The following is a 20248-nucleotide window of genomic DNA, read 5'->3' on the forward strand; positions in this document are numbered from 1 at the left end:
AAAATTTGTATCATCAACTCTACTTGTTTACTGATTGTTAAATATTTGCTAAAATGTTTTTTCTCTGCTTTTATAGAATAAAATCTGTTATATATACGTTGTTGGTGATGATTTAAGTCTTTTGCAGTCAGGGATTTGAATACTGAAATTCTTGTTATTATGTGTTAGGAATAAAATGTTTGAAAAAAGCTTCATAATCACTTCTGTCTCATCACTATTATTAATTTAAGCTAGAGATTGTATATTTCCCATATGCTTAAGAAACGCTTGGTTAGTGTTCACATCTCTTCACAAAGGTTATATCTTCCTAAAAGATTTTATTCCATTTTAAAAAAAAGTATTTATTAATGAAAATAACATTTTAGAACCTAAGAGCATAAAGATGTAAAACAATTTTAGTACGTTTTATCGTATTCTCCTTCCTCTACTGCGCAAATCTTCCACCTCTTCTAAATTAACCTGAAAACATTTTCCAGTGGTGTAATTTTATTCTAAGCAAATGAAATATGAAATTTCAGTTGATTAATGCTTGTAACTTCACCTTGTACACCTCTATCCCTATAAAACCCTCAGTAAAACAAATCAAGCATTATTAGTTTTGATGAACATGATTTGAGCTGATATTCTTTGTAAGCTCTTCCAGTGCAATGATTAGGGAACACACATTTCCAAGGTAGTATCTACGATGTTGGCAAAATGTGATGATGCTTCTTTTTACTGAAGCACTTACTCTCATTGCCATTACAAATTAACTGTGGTTCTGAAAAAAATTTATAATATATTGAGGCAACTGTTATCTTTCACTGTTGCCTTGAAGAGCATGAATAGTCTCTGGACTTCTGTTTTAGATAATCTAAATGAAATATTAAATTATGCAATTTTGTCTTCCACTGAATTATTATAAGAAGTTATTCATCCGTCTGTATCATATTGTCATGACAATTAACTTCCATATCTATAAAATATAGTTTTATCAGTAAACAAAACATGTTCCATAAAATCTCATTTTCATCACCTGAATGTGAACAGTATACATAAATAAGTGACATGCAAATTCTTCAGGTAGTATATAAAATTCTTGAATGTAGTGGGCATCTTTCCTAGGACAGTAGCATAGAATTCTTGTGTAGGAGCACCAAACTATCTATTCAAACTGCATGCAGAAGATTTAGAATTTCTCCCAACTGCATTTCAATAATTTAAGCAGTCTGTGCTGATGTTGATGGCTGTCTTAAATTGTATTCATTCAACACACATCCCGTTCTTTGGCATTTGCTGATCAATAATTTGATATTGACTCTTACTGGATCTTTGTACAGAGTATTAAAGATTGGAAGTATAAAATTAATTATTGTCATCACTAGTCTACTGCTAACATGTAGCATTAGCTTAACCTGTTGATGAGTTATTGCCCTTAGCAACAATTTAACTGCAAAAACAAGTCAAATTAACACCCAAATAAAATTTATTAATTTGTGGTAGTTTACAACTAATATTAGTACTTGAACTAAAATTTGGCCCTGTCATCATAAACATATTACAAAGGTGAGATACATTGTATTTAAATTTCAGAATGTGTAGAAAGTCCTAATTAAAAATTTAACACTTGCTTGGTCTACGCAAAAGTTAATTCTTTAAATCACCTATTAGCAGCATAGCTACTATCCATTGGTGAGCTGCAGGGGGTCTTGCTGGAACCATTTCTTAAATTTTGTCCTAATGAGCTCCTTGTTCATTTCAAAAGAAAAACATATGTCCTGTATGTCATAATTGTTCAGTCACTTACATTAGACTTTCTTTCTTTGAGAACTAGAGTTTCAATCAGTATTAGTCAAATGCATTATAAATAACACCTTTTAACCTTTAATAGTTTTCAATAAATGTATTGTTTTTAATAAATTTGTTGTTTGGTATCACATTTGTTAATTATCAGGTTGATAGAAAAGTCCCATTGTTTAGTTTTTTTGAAAAGATGGGAGATCTTTTTTTTCTTCCCCTCCCCCTCCTTATATGGTATTTTTCAGATTTAATGACAGTCTCCTTAAATGAGAAACCATTTAAGAGAATTTCATCCTCAGTTTTATTTAAAAACGTTTTAGTAAAATAATTGCTTGCCCTTAAAATTGATCAGTGAACACGGAAAAAAAATATTGTGCAGAAGTTTTGGCACAAATACTGTTGCATAGTTAAATTTACTTATTATTTTATGCAAGTCCTGTGAAATTATGTGATTTTTTTTCCTAAATTTTAAAGATTTTTATTTAAATGTTTTCTTGTTCATGCGCAATTAGTTGTGTTTATAGTCTGTAAAAAATCTGATGTGTACACCACATGACTTCCTTGTACGGAATATTAAATTATGCGCATTTTTATTGCGTTTCATTTAAACTTATTGGATTGAATTAAATCTACTTCGTCGACAGCGCATAAACCACAATAGAATAAATGCACTCTTTAAAATTCACTATATTTGTTTACCATAGCGACACTCTGGCGCTAGGTTCACTTAATATTTCGTTCTTATTATAACTCAGAATGCACAAAATTTATATCATTTGAAGAATTATCTTATCATAACCACATGTTTTATTCAAATCCTATAATAAAGCTACAACGATGTATAAAAGAAATTAAGCAAACAAAACAAAAATGAAACAGTTTTTCACAGACGATTTAGTATTTCTCATACAATTAATTCAGTTCTTACTTCGCGACAAGGCAAAAATACATAAAAACTCAAAATATTTGTATTAAAAATTACGAAGTAAATCTTAAACACTTATTTCCTCGAAAAAATTCCAGAACGGATTAAGCATGGTTTAATTATTTCCTCGAAAAAATTCCAGAAAGGCTTAAGTAGGATTTAATTCGCAATAATAAATGAAGGCGTTATTTTTGTTGTTGCGAAGCTTAGTCTCTTTAGATTGGCAACAAATCTACTATTCTGCTGTTTCAAACGTAAACAAATATGTCCGCCATGTTATTTAAAACTTAACTGCACTTAAACAGCTTTTAAATTGTTGACAATTATACAAATATTGCTTCCAGATTTACGAAAGGCATAAAAACAATCTTAACCGGAAGATAAGAACAACATAATTCAATCATTTTTAAAGCATAAAACGTACAATTTACAAACATATAAGAGTAAAGAAACAGATCACTATGCCGTGTAACAGAGTGGATATATATATAAATATATTTATATACGTTTGGTGCTGCCAATTGCAATCAAAATACGAGGTGCACATCTACATGTTATAGCAGTCCTATATACAAAATTTCAACGTTCTGAGACTACTCGTTTTTGAGTTTTGCGAGATTCGTACGTACATACGTTCGTACAGACGCCACGAAAATTTCTCTTCAGAATTCATTTTAAAGCAGTTTTATAATTTTTTTGGAGGAAAAGAGTCTTTTATTCTGTCCTTGCGTACAGATGTCACGCAAAAACATCATTAAATTGCATTCGATAGCGGTCAAAATGGATATTTTCGTTGAAATATGCTGCCTGAAACTTTTCGCGATTACAATACTTCCTTTTTACTTCGTACAAGGAAGTAAAAATAAAACATTTAATTAGAATTCATTACTTTGTTTTCATGAGATAAAATGCAAGAACTTTGTTTACATTTTTGTCTCACCAGTGCTACTATATAATTTTTGGCTTTCCATGAATCCAGTAAGAACTAGTTCTCAAAGTGGTAAATCACTGTCAAAATGATTAATAAGAATCATGATTATCAAGAACTGGCAGTAGTTTATGGATCTTCTTTTAAAGTATTAACTTGGTCCTTCACAAATTAAATTGTAGGCAATGGGAAAAATAACTGATCTTTCATTCTATTTTTTGCATTTCACTGTTTATTAAGTTACACGATTTCACGGCTGGATTTCATATCTATGGAGGACTTTATATATTACGAATTTTTTCTCACAAATTTGCTCAAGCATTAACGTTGTAGAAGTACCGCACCTTGAAATTAATTAATTAATATTTTTTTAATTCACGAAAAATTGCATTAGAATGGTAACGCCATTATCTAGCGATTCGAAGGACCTGTGGATTCCACAGTAAAGACTGGAGGCCTTCCGCTGATGTCAACTATCTATAAAGAATAGGAAACGCCAGTTTAAAGTATAAAATTAGTAAAAAATATAACCTTAGGTTGGTGTAGATTTTAAATAATATTCTATCGATTTCAAGAAGAAACACTGACATAGGTCCCTCTTCTTAAGAAGTAAGAACATTTTGCTTTTAATCTTTTAAAGGAAATAGTTAAATCTATAAAAGAAGGATACCAGAACTATCTTCCTCTATTTCTTGCTGCTGTATCTTCTGTTTTCTGTTGTCAAATATTGGGCAAAAATCAACGTATCTCTTTCAGATACTAGCAGCCACCACCAATAAAAGCTGGAGTTTTCAGCTGTAGCAGCGTAGTACAAATTTGAGCCAAGTATATTAGGTACGTCGTCAGTACCCTCAGAGAAAACGAGTCTTCTCCGTGTTTGGAGTGGATTATAAAGAACAGCTGATGTTGAGTTTAGAATACCCAAATGAGTTCTGCAAGATTGTAGCCTTATCAAAGGGAGACCCAACGGACTTAAAGAGGTCTCTATAAGTGAGTGACTCTATAAGCACAATTCATCCATGAGGAGGCTGTGTGGTAATATTGAGTGTCTGCGGAAGTGAAGGATCTCGGAGACCATGAGATGACCAGCTCCACCTAAAATGTTGTTTATTAACCTTCCTACGTTGTATTAAGTTTCTTCAAGCTAATTATAGTAATAAATATGCAAGTTAATTTCAGTAATCATATTTTAACTGAAGGTCGTGTGTTTTCTACAAAATTATGCAGTCGAAGTAAGATCACCACAGATTTTCAAGAATTAAAGTAATGGAATAAATCCAAAAGTTAACATCTATTATTTCCGGCCGCTGTATCTTCAAACGCAAGGGTTCTCAAACGGTGGTACGCAAGGAAGCAAAGTATTTTAAACTATAAAATTCAAAAATTAAAACCCCAACATCCTGATTGAGTTTTTTCTCTAACAATCGTAAATTTATGCGATCTGAGCTTTGTTTAAGAGTGGTGGTAGTAGTAATACTTTGTAGTGGTGGTACTATAGGTTTTCAAATTTTGTTTAGATGGTACGCGTTAGTCAAAAGGTTGAGAACCACTGTTCTAACGTATGGGAATAAACAGCTGAGATGGGGATATGGGGAAAATGTTTCGTGGATGAATTGACAGGCTTAAACCAAAAATGCTAGATTTGAATTAGGTAAAATTTTTAGACAAAGTTTTTAGTGTTGACGCTGGGAATTGGACTTAGATTCGAATTCCAAAGAATGGATGGCAGCATAGGCGTTTCCATAGTTTTTTCCATCTGTATTTCGTTCAGAAAATTCCTCACAAAGGTATCATTCCCCAGGATCGGCACTAGATATTTTTGCCATCTGGTGCAAACTCTGCAACTCCAAAATTCTACCGCTCTGTTCCTTTTTAAATTGTAAAAAATTGCCGCCCGATGTTGTACAGACTGTGGCGTTTGTCCTGTCGCTCTCTCTTGGCAAATATCTCACATGTGTTTTGCCATAATCACATAGTCTGGTGTGCTAGTACAGCTATGTACTCTGGCAGTCTCGGCACCGGGGGCACAAAAACGGTTTCATTTGCTCTGGGGTGAGCTCATAGTGCCCTCGGATTCGGTTTGGCGTGAATCTTTTCTTTCGTGATGTCAGTAGTGGCTGTACTTACTGTGGGCGCGAAGGGGCTCATATAGTTTTCTGTGTAATTCTCTCATGCGGATTTGCTTGCGGATGTCTGACAGGGAACATTTATTACGACCAGTCAGATTTCCAGCAGGCTTTCATAACTCCCGACTAGTCAGTGTTTAGTGGTGGTTTACAGAGAGATTTTTCTTAAAGTCTGCCGTCGGGATTGGGACCTCTGAACGTGCGACATGATGGCATATTTCTAGCCTCTGAGGAAACTTTAGAATTGGCGACTCACTTCCTGCGTAATATGAGGTTACATACAGCTAGGATCGGTCCGTGTAGTGCTTGATCTTAGGTAAAGGGAACGCGTGTGACAATACAAATGTAATTGCATTAATCAAATAAATAAACAATTCTGTTCTTGGAAAAAAATTCACCCGTAATCAGTTGTGACCATTTAACTAAATTAGACGTTTACAGATCACGGATATGTTGAAAGTTGATGTTTCATTGCACACTGATGATGCACCAGCAATGATATTCCTAACTAAAGGTTAGTTAAAAGCAAGATTTCCTTTTAAGATTAAAGGCAGGTTTTCTTAATGGTTTCCACTCACTGTTTTTTACAGCCCAACACTATGACAGCTAAAGCGATTGTTTAGTCCTACGAACGATAATGAACAAAGTAATCTCATTACAGTTAGAGCAGTTGAAACTAGATTACTCAAAGTCTTGCAAGCTCATGCTCCTAATGAAATATCAAAACTTTGTACTTTATTCTAATAATCAATGACTATCCAAAAGCAAGATCTTCTTAAAAACTTAAGAATTGAACGATGCGTTATTAGAAACTTTTGCTGCAATGAAACGTGATTTTGCTTCTTTGAATTAAGATATGCTATATGAAAGTATTGACTATCCTATCTTGTTGACATTTTTTGGGCATGTAAACAACCTTGATATGAGGATGCCAGAGAAAAAAGGAAACATCTTTAATGCCAAATAGCAAGATGGATAGTTCAGAAGATAAAATAAAACATGGAAGTTAAAAAGCTGAAATCAATAATACTGAAACATTTTCTGTCATAGCTGACATGATCTGGAGACTGGATCTCTTTGGAAACTTCCAAAAGAGAGGCTAAGCTGTTACGTAGTTTTCTATTCTCCGTATGAATGAATGGGTATGTTTGGATCCGTAATCTCTTTACTGTTAGTATTGCAGATACAAAACACCTGACGTCAAAAGAAGGAAAACTGGCTTGTATCCAGATTGATCGAAAGTTTTAGCTCAATTTGAAAGTGTCAGCTATCTTTCAGTTTAGATTTGAACAGAACGACAATTCTTACCGTTGCCAGAAGATGCTTTATATACACATCTATATTTTTCAAACTAATATTGATTTTCTTTGGCAACACTAAAAATAAACAAAGAGCAACCTTTTTCTTTAATCAAGAATTACAGGTGTAATTGTCTGCTGTCTGCTCAATGACGGCTTGAGAAACAAGTTCATATTTCTCATTAAATGACTAAATTATGATAATGATTTAATTGACTCAATAATTTGAATATATTTATACGGTATTTCTTCCGCCTTCCTAGCGACTTCGTGGTGTAGTCGTTCTGCACGCTGGACCGGTATTCCAGAAGTCCACGGTTCGATTACCGGCGAAGGCGTTGTTAATTTTTCATCTTTCTTGCTTCCAAAAATACCTAATGTCTCTACATCATTTTAAGTATTATTTACTATTCACTTGATCTTTTACATTCACGAGTAATATAGATAAAAATATTTAATACCTGTTTCAATTTCTTCTTAATTGTTTTTCCTTCTTAAAATTCGTTAATACGAGCCTCCAATTTATGAATTAGACGTTTCTGTGCACTATTACTTTGGTCGCAAACTATTGATAACCTTTTAAATTGCTTTCTCATTTACAAATGTTTTGATTTTACCGATATTGTTTGCTAATATTTTTGAATTTGTAAATTCGAGAATGTGCTCTATTTTCGTTTTTCGCACTGAACACTTGTTGGAATCGTAACCGTAGAAGAGCAGCTTTCATACTTCAAGTCAAAATAATTAGACAATATATAATCCGCTAATAGAATTCAGTATAGTAGTTCAAAATATTAATATAAATACTGACGCTGTTCTTGGAGATTAGAAATAGGCCTTGATGAGCAAAAACATAACAGAATTCCCTAAATTCAACTGAGGGCAAATATTTATTGCTAATAATTTACAGATAATTGTACAATTTCTAGCCTAATACAACAAAGTATTGCCACTAAAAATTGTCCTTTCATGCAAGGCAGATCCTCTAGTCACGTTTAAGTAATTTTCTTTGTAAAATCTAATTTTTTTTTCAGCCCGTAGCATCTTGAGAATTATCATAAAATTTGCTATTTAAAACTACTTAGAACCTGTATATTGGGGTGGAGTAGATTTTTTTTTCCAAATTTTATTATTTTCTGACCCAGCAAATGTTTCTGTTCGATGAAAAAAACACAGCAAAAAAATTGCAGCTCAGTCTCTCATCTTCAGGTTCCACATGAGTCAGAGCTTAAATTGCGCCGGAGCCCTAAATAAGAAGCCTAAACTTTTTTTTATGTAACTGAACAATTATTTCAGTAGAAATGTGATCTCAAAAATTTTTATTTTAGCAATAAAATTATATAAAAAAACGCTTATTAAATTTTGATTTATCTCTTTACATTTTATTTAATTACTTTAATTATTTTAATAAATAATAATAAATTAATTATGAACTAATTACATAATAATTCTAAAGTAAATAATAATTAATAAGCATTAATCATTAATATGATTTAAATAATTATTAATTAATTTCATACTCATAACTATTTAATTTTGAAATCATTAATGATTTTAATAGTCATTTTATTTATTTATTTACTCTTGTTCCTCTTTCCTGACGGTCTTTCATAAGGCTCCGACACCTCTACTTTTAGAAATTAAGCCCTGAGATGAGGTAAACAAAAAAAAAAAAAAAAAAACTACCAGTAAAAAAAGTTTCAGCTTAATCACTGTCATCTTAGGTTCTACAACAGAACCGATGAAATTCATCTTGGCGTCGAAGTTCGTTCCGGGACTCGATTCGACTGGCGTATGAATCCATCCCTGGCTTCTGCACCACATATTGCCAATGATGCTAATTTACCAGTCTCATATGCCTCTTCACTACTTGAGAATGGCAAGAGAGCTGTCCTATTTCAAACTGAGAACCGTTTCTGATCAATCTTATGTGTACGTCGTTGAGGTTCAAAGTAGCCGCTGGTTCTAAGGGATTGTCCGAGGGAATCATCTCAAAATACTCTTTGAAATTCATTTTGAAAAGCACCAATTGTCGTATTTCCCCCTTTAAGTCAGTTGTTCTTGTTTTCAGTATTTTTCTCAGGCCAAGTTCACGAATATGTGCTCGTTCATCTTCCAGCATCGCCAGCAGGATGTTTACGGAAGGAGCAAAATGAGTTCCTCCGAATAGCTTTGTGAATGGTTGCCTTAAAATTTTCTGGCAAAAATGAACTTTTATTTATCATTCCGTGAACATGACGTGTACCGTGGATTGCTCTTGAGATTTTCCTTTATTTCAAACCAGAATGACACATAAACGTTTATAACATATTCGGCTAATAGCTTCAAGTCGTCTGTTGGTTTGACGGTTAATACATAAAGGCGAAGAATTCTGTTATCTGTAGTGAGCCGCCTTCCCAGGACTCCTGTTTTCTACGTCTGAAGGACACTTCCCCGAGGATACTGTCTTAGAAATATCAAAGAGGTATTTTTAATCACTGCTGAGGTCTTTTTTTGTCAATTTCGGATAGAGCAACTGAAATAGGGACATAACCTGTCACGGAAAGGGTTACACATATTTTCACGAATTTTCCTAGTGTTCAAAAAACTCTTGTGGCCCAGATTTATTTTCATCAATCTTCTGGAAAAGATGACAAAGAGGCAGTTTATTGTTGTGCAAAAAGCGTACAAACCATTGCAGTTTATGGCCAACAAAGATGTAAAAACGATGCACATATAGTTGATTCCATCTTAGTCCAGCATAAACAATGACTGATAAAGCAGGATTGAAAAAACACATCAAACAACTAATTAACATTAAAAAGTCGTTGAAAGATCATTGTCGCGCCATTATCGAACTCCATGAGACGTAAGTTTCTATGTTACGGAATGGCAACGAGAGAGATTGTTGTTCAGAAAAGATGAATGATCGAACTGCGTTGTAATGATCATTTTTGAGGATGTTGCGTACTGTAAAATGAACTTATTACACTGTGCTAAATAGTATTAAAATGCTATATATTAAAAGATCTTTCATCTGATCTAAATTTTAACAAACCGCTCATTATTTTCTCTTAAACTCACAATGTTCACGACATTTCTGGCGCCCCCGGGTGGGCGTGTTTGTTGGAAACATGTTGGATGAAAGAATAGATAGGGTAAGTTGATTACCTTATACTTCCGTTTTGAAGTTATTGATTATTGTTTTACTGAAGTTTAAAATACTTTTCTTGCCTAATTTTTATCTGAATATTTTAAACTTTTATGACAAAATGGAAGTGATGAAAAGAAACAAAACTGCGCAACGTTCAGCTTTTACTAAAGCATATAAAAGACTAGATGAACTTTTAAATGATGATAATGTTGATTATGAAGAAGCAGAAATATGTTTTTATTTGTTCAAGAAAAAGGCAGAAACATTAGAATTGACGCACAGTGCTTATTTAGATACTATAACTGATGATAAAGAATTCGAAACAGAATTTGAAATAACAGAGGACTATCGAGAGAAGGCTGTTAGGATACAGTTAAAATCGGAACGATTTCTCGATAATATTAAGAGTAAATTAATCGAAATCCAAAATACATCGTCAGAGAGTAGTCAGAAATTAGTTTCTGATGAAAATACATGTAAAACTTTGTGCCAACGCCTACCGAAAGTAGAACTTTATAAGTTCGCAGGTGATTTAAAAAATTGGCTTACGTTTTGGAATCAGTTTAAAAACATACATGAAAATAATAACTTAACGAATTCAGACAAATTCCATTATTTGATACAGTCAACAAAAATTAAATCAGAAGCTAGAGATATTGTAGAATCTTTTCCGGTGACGAACGAAAATTATCCTTTGGCTATAGAAAGCCTTACTGAGAGATATGGGCGTAAAGAACTTTTAATTGATTTTTATGTTCGAGAGTTAATAAAACTTGTTTTGGATAACGCAGCGAAAAGGAAGCAGGATTCTTTGAGTAGTTTGTATAACAAACTTTCAACACAACTTAGAGCCCTGAGCAGTCTTGGTGTAACGACTGATCAGTGTGGAACAATTTTATATCCTCTTGTGGAAAGTGCTATTCCTATTCACGTATTGCGATCGTTTGAAAGACAACGAAAAATTACTGAATCTGAACGAAACATTTCGAGTCTTGATGTAATATTTGAATTTCTGAAAAGCGAAGTTCAGTCAGAAGAAAAAATAAAATTAAGCAGAGCGGATATTTTTTCTAAGTCTGATCGTAAGCACTTGGCAACTAGCCAAAATATTCCTTCCGCGTCGGATTTGATGAATCATGAAGCAATACCTTCTTGTTCGTTTTGTTTAAAAGATCATGAAACGTGTAATTGTAAAAAGGCGTTTTATATTCCGTTAGATGAAAAAATGTCTGCGGTAAAAAAGAAAGGTTTATGCAGAATATGCTTGGTTAAAGGTCACCTCAGTAACCAGTGTCGATCAAGTGTTAAGTGTCAGATTTGTTCAAAAAGGCATTTGAAATTTTTTTGTCCTAGTCTTGAATGTAATAAGTCTAGTGAAATGCATAACCAGGAAAATGATGAGAAAAAAGAGAAAACAATCGATTCTTTGCATTCGCGTGCTACGAATGAAGTTTTCCTTCAGACCCTAGTTGTGAACATAGAGGGTAAGAATAAAAGGCGTAAAGTTAGATTAATGATTGATACGGGTAGCTCAAAAAGTTATGTTTTAAAGTCTACTGCAGAAGAAATGGGTTTTGACTTGCAATGGGAGGAAGAATTTAGTCACTCTTTATTTGGTGGAAAGAAAACTGAAATTTATAAACATCAATGTTACAAGATTTATTTGAGTAGCCTTGATGGTAAATATTCGTGTAAATTAGATGCTGTAGACCATGATGTTATTTGTAATGATATTTCAAGCATAAGATACGGTTCTTGGATTCGCGAATTAGGAAATAAGGGAATACGCTTAACCGATACCCAAGGGAATCCAGGCCCTATCATATATCATCGTTGTTCAGGTACTGTTAGGAGCAGACGTTGCAGGGAAGTTATTTACTGGCAAACGAGAAGAACTAAGAACAGGTTTAGTGGCTATAGAAACAAAATTGGGTTGGACTTTGATGGGTAAAGTACCTCAATCCGAACATCAGCACAATGTAAATATGACTATAGTTTCTATGTTATCTCAAGAAGACCTGCCTATTTCATCGTTGTGGGACTTAGAATTATTAGGTATCCGAGATCCTGTTGAACAAAAAACTAAAGAAGAGTCAAGAAGAGCTATTATGGTTCATTTCCAAGAAACAGTTCGTCAATTAGAAAATGGTAGATACGAGGTTGATATGCCTTGGAAGATTGAGCATGCAGTCTTACCTAACAATTATGACCTATCTTTGAAAAGACTCGAATCTACTACGAAGAAGTTGGAAAAAATCGGATATCGTGAAAGGTATCATGAAGTCTTTAATGAATGGCTGCAGGAAGGAGTGATTGAAGAAGTTCCCCAAAAGGAGTTGTCTTTACCCGTTGTTCATTACCTCCCACATCGTCCAGTCATTAAGGAAACGTCCTCACTATCTTCCATGAAAATTAGACCCGTTTTTGATGCTTCGGCAAAGCTTTCTAATCAGCCATCTCTAAATGATTGCTTAGAGACTGGAATTAATTTGATTGAAACTATTCCGTCTATTCTAGCAAGATTTCGCTTACATGAAATCGGTGTGATTTCAGACATCAGAAGAGCTTTTTTACAGATATCTCTAAATGAAAGAGATCGAGATTTTTTACGATTTCTTTGGTATGGTGATGATGGTAGAGTGAAGACATTTCGTCACACCCGTGTGGTATTTGGCATTACTTGTAGTCCATTTTTGCTGATGGCGGTTATTGACCATCATTTATCAAAAGAAACGTGGAAAGAAAAATATTCTGAAGAATTTCTTAAAAAATTACAAGATAGTTTTTATGTCGATAATTGCGTAACTAGTGTACAAAATAATGACGAACTAGAAATATTCATCGAATCTGCAACTAATGTAATGAAAGAAGGAATGTTTGATCTCAGAGGATGGGAAAGTTCTGGCATTCCTGCATTTTCAGAAAATAAAACATCACCGGTATTAGGACTGGTTTGGGACAAAGATTTAGATACCTTGGAAATAGACACCGAATTTTTGAAATTTGATGAAAGAGAAAAAGTAACTAAAAGGAAAATGCTTTCACTAGTTAGTCGAGTATTTGATCCCATAGGTTTCCTTGCACCTGTTATGATTCAGCCTAAGATTTTGCTGCAGGCCGCTTGGAAGAGCAAAGAATCATGGGATGATGAAGTGAATGATGAAATAAAGAAGAATTTTTTAAAATGGGGAAAACAACTGAAATACCTCAAAAATATAAAAATTCCAAGATGGTTAGGTGTGATGAAGGAATCCAATTTAAGTATCCATACTTTTGTCGATGCCAGCAAGACAGCTTATGCGGCATGCATTTTCTTAAAAAGTGAATCCAGTATGGGTTTAGTGACTGTTCAATTACTTCAAGCCAAATCACGAATAACTCCAACGAAGACTTTTACTATACCACGACTTGAACTAATGGCTTCTACCATAGGTGCTAGGCTGTTTAGTTCTGTGAAGCAAGCTCTAAAACTTCCCAACATCAAGACTTACTTTTGGACAGATTCTTCCACAGTTCTTGTGTGGATAACTCGTCGAGAACAGTGGTCGGTATTCGTTACAAAAAGAATAAGTGAAATTAGAAAATTGACAATTTCGGAAGATTGGTTCCATATTTCAACTGACCAGAATCCAGCAGACATTTTGTCAAGAGGTTGTGGACCTAGGCAACTTCAGAAACGCAAGTGGTGGCAAGGGCCAGCCTGGTTGAAGAATCCGAAGGAGCAGTGGCCAAAGTCAGCTGTAAATATTAACGAAAAAGAAGTAGAGATAGAGAAACGAAAGTCAGTCATCTCTGCTAGTAACACAGAGCTAGAGTCAATTCCATTACAGTTAGCCAGAAGATTCTCTAGATTTTCAAAGATGATTAGGGTTATGGCTTGGATACTGCGTTTTCAACCAAAGACTTAAGAAAATGTAAGGAACTTCAAAATGAAGAATTGTTAAATGCACAAAGGACTACTTTCCGTGTAATACAAAAGGAATGTTACTCCAATGAAGAAACACGAAAAAATTTGAAAGGTCTTCTAATATTTGAAGATGAAGAAGGAATTTTAAGATTGAAATCCAGATTGATAAATGAGGAAGAATCGAAAGATTTTATTTCTCCAATAATTCTACCATCGAAACACCTGGCAGTGAGAAGATTTATAGCCCAAGAACATATTGCTAACAAGCATGCTGGGACATTAACTCTACTGACTATTTTACGGAAAAGATTTTGGATAGTGAAAGGGAAAAGAACTGTCCGGAGTGTTATCAAAGAATGCTTAACATGTAAAAGGCAAAAGGTAAAACATCTTGAGGTACCTTTTCCGCCTCTTCCAAAAGACCGAACAGAAGTAGCAGCAGTTTTTCAAGTATCAGGTGTAGATATAGTTGGACCTCTGTTGACTAAATGTAAACAAAAGGTGTGGATAGTACTTTTTACTTGCGCCGTATTTAGAGCTGTCTATCTTGAGCTAATACCTTCACTGAGTACCAATGACTTCATCCAAGCTATGCGTAGGTTTATAGCCAGAAGAGGACGAATTTCTGTGATGTATTCAGACAATGGTACTAATTTTACAGGACTAAATAATGCTCTGAAACAATTAGATTGGACTACAATTGAAAGTGAATTTAGAGTCAACGAAATTCGTTGGAAGTTTAACCCACCCTCCTCTCCATGGTGGGGAGGCTTCTGGGAACGCTTGATTGGGATTTTGAAAGATCTTTTGAGAAAAAATCTTGGACGCTCCTGTTTGTCTTACGAGGAAATGCAGACTCTCGTCTGTGAATGCGAATCTGTCATGAACAGCAGACCGTTAACTTACATATCCGAGGAACAAGATCTGAAGACCTTGACCCCCTCAATGTTTCTTCAGGACATTCCCTTAAATGATGTTCCTGATTTGGATCAAATTGAAAAGACTAATATTGTTTTGAGATGGAGACATATTCAAAAGGTTCGTAAAAATCTAAAACGAAGGTTTAAAAGGGAGTATCTGGGTTTCCTTCGTTCTTCAGTTAACAAAAGAGAAGATAAAATAAATGTAGGTGACATAGTGTTAATTGGTACAGATGATAAAAAAAGGCTCATTTGGCTGCTAGGGAGAGTACTGGAACTCTTTCCAGGAAAAGATGGAATCATCAGACTTGTGAAACTGCGAACTGAAAAGGGAAACATATTAAGACCAATCCAACGACTGTACCCTTTGGAATTGACCCCAAATTACGAGCAAGTCGTATCGGAACCTCAGAAGGTTCCGGAAGTGGTAGCTGAAAATCCTGAGCTTAATACTAACTCTAATGAAACTGTTCGCGTGTCTCGCTCAGGACGAATAATAAAACCATTTAAAAGACTGGATTTATAAACTTCTAAACAAACTTTTGAACTTTCTGTGTTTGAACTCTAAAATATTGATTTCTATTTGCATTCTAATATTTTGAAATATTTCTATTATTATTATGTACGTTATTGTTATTTCAAAATTGTATGTATGTATTATCATTATATTACTGTTTTGAGTTTGTATCCCCAAACTCAAGGTGGGGAGAATGTCGCGCCACTATCGAACTCCATGAGAGGTAAGTTTCTATGTTACGGAATGGCAACGAGAGAGATTGTTGTTCAGAAAAGATGGATGATCGAACTGCGTTGTAACGATCATTTTTGAGGATGTTGCGTACTGTAAAATGAACTTATTACACTGTGCTAAATAGTATTAAAATGCTATATATTAAAAGATCTTTCATCTGATCTAAATTTTAACAAACCGCTCATTATTTTCTCTTAAACTCACAATGTTCACGACAATCATGGAAGCCACGTGATTGCTTGCCCAAAGCTAGAACCAATAGTCAAATGAGAACCCGTTCGGAAATCTAGTAGCATATTTTGAAATTAAATTTGATATTTTGGTGTAGGAAGCAATTTCTCGCGCTATAATGACGTTTTTGACAAAGCAATTCACGAAAAATGCATAAAACCGTTAAAAAAGTCAGTACAGATATTCACTTGAGGTGTAGAACCTCAAGATGTAAATTTTTGGGGCTGAAATTTGAACACAATTTATTCAAGCGCATTCGGAAACATACCATGACTTAGGCAATATAAATTTAAAAAAAAGTTTTTTTTCGCTCCACTTACTATATGCCCAAATGTACAAAATATGTCTCTTACAACGCATAAGCAAAAGTCAGTCTATCTGAGATCAGTTTTCAAAAGCCTGTTTCATAAAATTTTAAACAGATGTAATTTTATCACGTATCCAGGAATAATTAAATTTAAAAAATGGCGGCCAAGCCCAGTTTGATCAGAATACATGTCCTTCTTCTATCAGTATCTAAATTATTAGCTGTAGTTCTGAAGCTCCAAAAATCACATACAAATCTATTCATACTTAATGCGATAAAAGTCAGACTTAATATATTATATATGATATTATTGAATTACTGAGATAATAGAATCAGCATGATTTTCATAGTATGCCTTAGTATTTCGGAGATTTCCCGAAGCACCGGTCCAGGTAAGCCTCATTACCTGATATTGGTATTGTTTAAAAACGTATGAAAGATTAATCATAATTTCAATTATGCATGAAACATAGCTCATTGAAATGGTCTGTAAATTAAACTGTCTGTTAAATTCCGTTGCCGTTACCTCGTTGCTAATTCATAACTATTCGATCTATTTCTCTAGGCCATAGCAAACAATCAGGGAAACTTCATGTTCCCCAACGATTTCATAACGATGGCAACACCTTTATATAAGTCGGCGGCTGTTCAGTAAGATAAAGATCTTCATACAGACTTTTTGGCATTTGGGTGAAGATTGTATTCTTTATGGTATAAATATATGATAATAAATGTGCCGGATTTCTTGTGGCTAGCCTCTAAAGGTATCAGCACATATATGCTAACTGACGACTATTCACTTAGGGAAAGATCTTCATAGTTTTGGTTTTAAAATTTTTAAATTCTTTATTGTATTTATAGGATTATTTGAAATTTGTTAATTATGAATTTCAGTTTATGGTCTGTGAAAACTTAATTCTAAATTTCTTACTTTATGTCTCTACTGATAATTTTTCAGCAGCTTAATGCGCGAAAATACTAAGCATGTTTATATTTTGTTTTTAAAAAGTTGTTTTGTAATTCTCTCTCTCTATATATATTACAGTGAGAGACAAAAACTGGAGAATGTCACCACTCTCCGGTGAGTGTCAACACATACTAAATATATCAGTGAAAGACCGAATATTTGCTTATGTTCTTATACATTCGAACCATCACTGGTGTATATGTCGACAAGCTCAGATGTGCTGTGGTGGAGGTGGTGGAGAAGCCGAGAAGAAAAAGGTGTCCCACGACTAAGCACAGATATAAAAGCAAAGGACTCTTGTGCAATTCAAAGTACCACAACAGTTTAAGTTGTGGCAATAAATAAGATTGTATAAAATCAATCACATAACTAAGTAAGTTTACTGCTGGTGTTATTTTCTTTTCCCATTTAGGATTGTACTATTTATTATAACTCGACAGTTAAATGCGCTGTTACTTAAGCTGTCTCCTATTTTGACATTTATCATAACATGTTTGAATAATAAAATATGCTTTAAAAACGAAACATAATGATTTGTATTCAACATTCACCATCAGTGAATGGTGAATGCCGGTGAGAAATAAGAATATTTAGCAAATATTTCACACATACTCCAGGCGACTATGTAAATTTAACATTAAACGGAATCTTCAGTGCAATATATGCATATAATTTGATAGAATGTGAAAACTGTGCAGTCATTTTTTGATGTAATTTTCGCTTCTGGAAGAGAAAATACTGACTTTAAACTGAATATTTCATTTTTCAAAAAAATACTTAGTGTTAAAATAGCACCGAATAGATGTGCATTCAAAGGAAACCATGGTTTATAATTTCAGTTTAATGCATTTAAATTTTTTGATATTTCCGGAAATTGTAAATGCTCCATCGTTATTGTAAGACACTGTAAATTTATATCTTATTAACATTTATCAATATATCTCGATGATGAAAGGATGAAATAATCACTCCTATTTATTACGATTGATCTGCTTTAACTCCGACTGATTTTCAATAGAATGTTTTCGATAAAATATTTGAATTTGCAACTTAAATAAGGTTATAATTTGGTATTTACTACAATTAAATCATCAAATAATTATTACGAAGACAGTAAATATGCTTACAAACTGTAAAATCGTAAAATGAGAATGATAATTTCGACATTTTGGACAGTGGCAAGAGAGTAAGAAACCCGTGGAATGCTTAGTTAAATCATATAAGTAAGTAGAATTAAGAAGTCAAATCACTCTATATGGCGGTTTTATTCCGAGCAAAAGCGTAACATGTATTGTAAGGAAAACTCAGTAGATAAAAAAAAATTATCTATGGATCAAAAAGTAGTTTATAAGCAACTGAAGCTCAGAAAAAATTAATACAATATGTTTAGTTATATTAATTTTCCTTCCATTATTTTATACATATCTGAAACGATAATTTTATCAATAGAAGCTTTTTGATTTCTATCTTTATACAGCGGTAATTCAGTATTTAACAAATTTTTTTAATGCAATCTTATTTATAACTTATATTATGGATTTAATAAAATTTCGCTGAATGGGTGTAATTACAAACGCAGCCAACCCTTCTTTTTCCGATAATTCAGACTTACTGTGGTTTTGAAATGAGAACAATATAAAGAAAAACATATTTAAAAAATAAAATGTAAAAAAAATAAAAATAAAAAATTGTGAAAGGTTTCAGATTTTCATACTAGAGAGTTTGTTAAGAATTTTCATGCTCTCGCTGATCTCGCAATTTACGAGTTATCAAACACCGCTTTCTTCGCACTGACCCCTCATAAAATTCAATAACAGGCTATAAAATCTTTAAAAGTAGCATATGTTAAATTCCCGATTAAGAGCTGCCATTATTTTTTTTCAGTCATTACTCAGTTCGTTATGTCAATGTCCAGTTTTCTTATTAAGATAATTTAAGAATTTTTTTTGTCCTCTGAACTTTATTTATTAAAATTCCCTTTCTTCGTAGTTACGTTACATAAAATTCAATAGCAAAATCATAAACTATTTAAAAACAGCATATCTTTAGAATTCCGGATTGAGTGTTAAGTGTTGCCATATGTTTTTTTATATTCGTTTTCTTTAAAAATAATACATGGCGACGACATTTCGGGGCAACATTCTTTTATTTGTGTTGCCATACATGTTTTTATATTCGCTATATTACATCTTCAAAAATAATAAAAGGCAACATCCTTTTAATTTGAAAAATTATATAAACATAAAAATAAGCATCGCATCTGTGGTGCTAAAAATTACTCTCCTAAACAAAAAGAGAGAAAGAAAAGGAAGCGATAAATCATGACCACATCAACTTTACGAGCGACGTTTCAGGGTCTGAGTACTGGTCCATGACTCTTCATTTCAGTATCAGGATCGATAAATTAACATGACTAGAGTATAAAAAAAAGTCTTTCAACTGAAAAATTAAAAGAATTTGCATGATAGATGCATCTATTGAAACGAATCACGTTCTTCGTACTTAAACCATAAAATTCAGTTCAACAGCAATATCGCAAAATAATTTTAAAATGAGCACATCTTTAGAATTTTCGATTCACAGTCTCGCGCACCGGAGATAATTTTTTTTTTTTTTCTTCCGTACAGTGTTGTCATTGCTTGCTTTCAAATCGTTTAGTTTGCTAATCACAAATTCGTTGAAGTGTTATAAAATATGAAATCGATAATAAAACAAATTTCAAATTCAAATTACGGCTTTCGCGTGCCTATATTCTTTGGAAGATTACGTTATTCAAATTTTGATGGCTCTTGGTACCTTTGTTTTATCCCAATGCGAGAAACATACATACATGCAGTCATGCAGATTCTTCATTATTTGATTTCTTTAAATATAACACAGGGTGATAATATTTGGCGGTAACAATTTGAAAAGTGAAACAACACTTATCGTCAATCGAAATTAATAGTCCTTCTGGGCAAATACCCTTTGGACTAA

This window comes from Stegodyphus dumicola, chromosome 3 (genome assembly GCF_044657685.1).
Source record: "Stegodyphus dumicola isolate Sdum_Otavi_A_Nest chromosome 3, ASM4465768v1".
Lineage (NCBI taxonomy): Eukaryota > Metazoa > Arthropoda > Arachnida > Araneae > Eresidae > Stegodyphus > Stegodyphus dumicola.